The following is a 4980-nucleotide window of genomic DNA, read 5'->3' as shown; positions in this document are numbered from 1 at the left end:
CCCCTTTCCTTTCTTCCTGGTTGTCGCAACCAGATGCTGGAGCCCTGGAGCCAGACGCCACCGTCGACGACGACTACTACACTGGAGGTGCCTACTACTACGTGCAGCCCGTTGACGACGACCAAGAGTAGTTAGGAGGATCCCAGGCAGGAGGCCTGCGCCTCTTTCGATCTGTATCCCTGTTTGTGCTAGCCTTCTTAAGGCAAACTTGTTTAACTTATGTCTGTATTCAGATATTGTTGCTTCCGCTGACTCGTCTATGATCGAGCACTTGTATTCGAGCCCTCGAGGCCCCTGGCTTGTATTATGATGCTTGTATGACTTATTTTATTTGTAGAGTTGTGTTGTGATATCTTCCCGTGAGTCCCTGATCTTGATCGTACACATTTGCGTGCATGATTAGTGTACGATTGAATCGGGGGCGTCACAAGTTGGTATCAGAGCCGACTGCCTGTAGGAATCCCCCTTTCCAACTCCTTGGCCGAAGTTGAGTCTAGTCATTGCAAAACTTTTTACTAACTTGGCTGTGTGCCTTACGGGCCCACGTCGCCATTGGGTGGTAGTAGGATCTTTTATTCCTCGACCTATGCTCTGGGACTCTGACATCTCTTCTATTCGGGTTAAACGATTTTTACTAAAATCTGACTTTAGGTTCTCGAAAATACTTTCTCCCGGAGAGCCCCTTCAGTCCAGGTGATCGCCGGCTACACCAGAAGATTTCGAAGTTACTCGCCGAAACTCTTTCGAGACTTTGTGCCCATCACTTTTGCTATTCCCGACCACCGATAAATCCTTATGGATAACTGCTTACACTTGCCATTCTTACGATCATTCCCCATTGTTCTTGTTATTACAATATACCCCGAAATTCTCTCCATTGATCCGAGAATATCTTGTGCCTACTGTCTTGCAATTCCTTGTCACCTGAATACCCCTATGGATAATTCTCGCACTTGTCGAGTAACCGCTTATCCCCAGTTGTTCATGTGTTTCACGAAAGTCTTCAAAATAATATTCGATCTTCCGAAAATCCTCTAGAGCCTTTGGCTCTTGAAATTCTTGCTTGCTTGCATTATGGTTAATCCCATAAGTCTCGTAGTCTTAATGACATTCCTTGTCATTATCATTTTGAGTCTGTTGACTCAATATTCTGCGAATACACGCAATCAGCATTGATCCTTATAAATTACTTTTTCGGCTGAGCTGCCATTCTTTTTACTGGAATTGGTTCTCGACCAATCCAATTGTCTTTGATTGTACCCTACGGCTATTCAACTTATCCACCCCTAATCAGAGCATTGCTTCTCATCTCTTGATTTGGAAATCATAATTCCTTTGCATTTGACAATTGAGTTAGTCAGTTGTTTCTATAATCTGCTTCCTCTAGTTGAGTACCGATGCTCACGTCAGATCCCTTGTGGACCACCAGATCCTTTGTTGGATTTTCTCTGACAACGCCCTTCATATTCAATAAACTTGTGAGCCTTTTCTCGGATACATAATGCCTTTGGTAAATTGTATTGTCTGCTTGGCCAACCTTGCTCTGCTTTCGAGCTTGAGTTATTTACTTCTGAACTTTGTAGTATATGTTCCTAAGATACCTGATGGGTTGTACCAAGGCCTTCCCTAGACTGTGCAAACCCGAGAGTTTTCACGAGTTATATTCTTCGGGTGATTACCAGATAAAATTTCAACACTACGACTTCGTCGAAAATGAGAAGTGAATGAAAAGGTATGCATTGGAGAAGTGGGAGTCGACCTTGAACCTTGCGTTCATGCCCATGGACACGATGCTAATCTTATCATGGGTGCTCCTCTTAAACCCTCTTTGGTATAAGTTCTTATATCTGGGATCTGGCCTTTTGCAATCGTGGTTCCGACCATGTTCTCCTTTAAATTACATTTCTCGTGCGGGTTTAAGCACTTGTCTTCTGTAGAGCAATACCCCAGTCCAACCTCTACTTTGATCTATCGTCGAGTATTATCCCCCTGGTATCTCAAGGTTATCACGGAACTGCATAACTTCTTACGAGTTATTCATCAAGTGCTACATTCTCATTGATTCCAATTTTTCGCGGGCTCTGAGTTATTATACACTCAAAGACACCGATAACTGAATCGAGTTCGCATTGCGATTCAACAAGTATTTGAATCCATCACTGCTTACAAATTTATTAATCCTTCAAGTCATTCCTAGCCTGATCGGCTATATCATTATCGAGCTAATTTTAACTGTGCTACCCGGTCCTTCTTCCCGGAGCACAATTTTCGACGATGAACTAACCTTACGTCGATCATCATCGTCATATCATTTCGCCTTGAACAACAAGCTTGGTTTCGAGTTTGTGTCCTACCCATGGTTCCAATGACCTTCCGCTTCATCATTTCTTTGACTCGATGTCGTTGCTGATTGTTTATATCTTGAAATCTCTCGACAAATGTGTCGTGAACATCATCAACCTTATGAGGTCTTCCAAGATATCTATCGAATTCTTGATGAGAAATAGCATCCTTTGCCCTCGATGATTTGGGTTATCATCGACAACATTATTGCATTCCCTCCAACACAAAACTTGTTCCTGTTTTGTGCTGTACCTTGAGTTCCTTGCTATCCAACTTATGTTATGTTCTACCGCGGAGTATTACCATCTTTGATGTCAAGAATGTTGTGAGGATTGCTCCACCACTTAAGAATTCTTGGTATAGTGATACTTATCACCATCACCATTCTTTTCCTGGTCACCGTGTTATTTCTAAACACCGACAAATAGACTGTGATGTGTAATCCCAAAACTTCTAGCAACCCTATTGCTTTGAAGTTAATGGTCGGTCGTTCATTCTTAGACTGTTGATTATTGAATCACCATTCTCACATTGGTCGTGCAACCCAACCCATATCTCGGGTGCACCTTTCAACCAATGTTTAATTGTGTATGTTTTCCTCGAGCTTACTTCCTTATATCATTTGATCTGACAAATGTTATCTCCTTGTTCACCTAATTGTGGAAATCCATCTTTTGGAAATCTCGAAGAATTGCCGTTGAGTTCATCATCCACCTCCTTGTCCTCTCCTTGGGATAATGATGAACTCTTGTTAACGGAAATCACTTCATGGTTCATTTCCCGAGAATCTTACAGTGTTATCCCATCAATTTGTGTTGCACCTTTCTTCTCAGGCATCCTGAGCCCGAGGTATCCTGACACCAATCATACCTGAACCTTGGTCAGATGTGATGGTTTGAACATATTCATTGGTCTTTAACCCGATAAGGTGATGTCATCCTAACACACCTGCCCGGAGGGCCTATTGTTATAGTTCTTCCTTTTAGCAGTGTTAGTCATTCTTCCGTGAGGAAATTGGAAGACTTATTCTATAAGTTGTTCCTGATGGATCCTTTGTGTTCCCAAAGTCTGATCTTCACCTAATGACCATGTCAATGCTATCTCGAAGCATGCCTGTGGTACTCCGATTTTCAATAAGAACATTTGAAGCTCAATGCTAAATGTTTCTTGCTCAATTATCCAAGCACCGTTGTATGGGTAATGTCATGAAATTTCTCTCCCCTACCTAAGGAGTTTTCTACATAATATCCTGTCATGGATATCATGCTTTGCTTGTCCTTGGGAAGGATATACCCCTGATATACGTGTTTAAGCACATTTTCCTTCCCGTTGTTTTGTTCAAACTTTCTTGTAAACTACTTAATCGAGCAGTGGTAATTCTCCTGCTTATGTAAACACCTCGTTGTACAACTCTATCAGTAAGACCCTGTTGAAATTGTCGATAGCATTCCGGTCACCACCGATGGACGAGAACTTTGCCTATTGGTCTGTCTCGTTCAACGAGCAGGAAAATGGTTCTCTTCGTCCCTCGCCCCTGGTACCGACATTGTGCCGACATAACTGATAGGCTACCCTCTGACATGCCTTGCTATTGTGACCGTGAGAGATGTCACCGCTCCTATTTTTAACCCACATGGTGGGCCCATAACCCACAGTTCCACAGGATCGAAACCTGACTCTCCTGTACACCCTGTTGTCAGAGTTATTCCTCGTGCTTGACTATGTATGTAATTCACGGGCCACTTACCTGTTGATCTATTCTGGTATCGGACACAATACTTATTCCCGTTGCTCTGAACCCCTTTCGCACTCTGCTTCAGGCAATGAACGATTGCCTATCCGCTTGAAACTTCTTATCGCACTGTCTTACTTTGCTCTCGATGTGTGTCATTTGTTCAACTCGAGAGATACTCATGAGTTCATTCTTGGGATACCCCCAGATGAATTTCCCTTATAACATCCTATCATTGTAGAGCTGCCCCTTACCTATTCTTAAGTATGATGGAGTTCCCTGAAGAAAGGACGACAACTTCATCATGATGCTTTGGAATAAAGAAATGAAGACATCAACGTAAGGGATCAACCTCTTCGAAAGGGCAGCCAAGACCGTGAAGACTCGTTAGGTTTTTCGCTACCAACACCTCCCCCCCCCCTTACTCCACCGCTTAAATCTCGGGACGAGATTTCTTGTAGTGGAGGAGAATTGTGACGCCCGGATAATTAGGCTATAGTAACCCCACATTAATGATGCCATGTCACCTCGGATTACTGTTGATAATCTCACGTTAGTTCGAAACGATTCATATTCAAAATTTGAATTTAAGTTAAACAATTAAAGTTTTCAAAAGTCAAAACTAAATTGTTCCTAATGTGTCTAATAATCCTTAGTAAATATTGGTGGATAAATTATCTTTTAATAAAATATTTAAATGCACTAAAGTAATAGAAATGACAGCCAAAAACAATTAATTAGATGCCTTTTATAAAGTTATAATAATAAAACTAAATTAGTAGTGTGCCAAAATAATTGTGGCAGTGGACTAATTAGTAATACTAATTTAGGTGCTGACTGGGTATTTTATAAAACTAAAATAAAAGAAACTCTAAATGAAAACATTAAAGAAAATAAGTAAAAAA

The sequence above is a fragment of the Triticum dicoccoides genome, chromosome 2A, assembly GCF_002162155.2.
Source record: "Triticum dicoccoides isolate Atlit2015 ecotype Zavitan chromosome 2A, WEW_v2.0, whole genome shotgun sequence".
In the NCBI taxonomy this organism is placed as follows: Eukaryota; Viridiplantae; Streptophyta; class Magnoliopsida; order Poales; family Poaceae; genus Triticum; species Triticum dicoccoides.
This window is presented reverse-complemented; position numbering follows the sequence as displayed.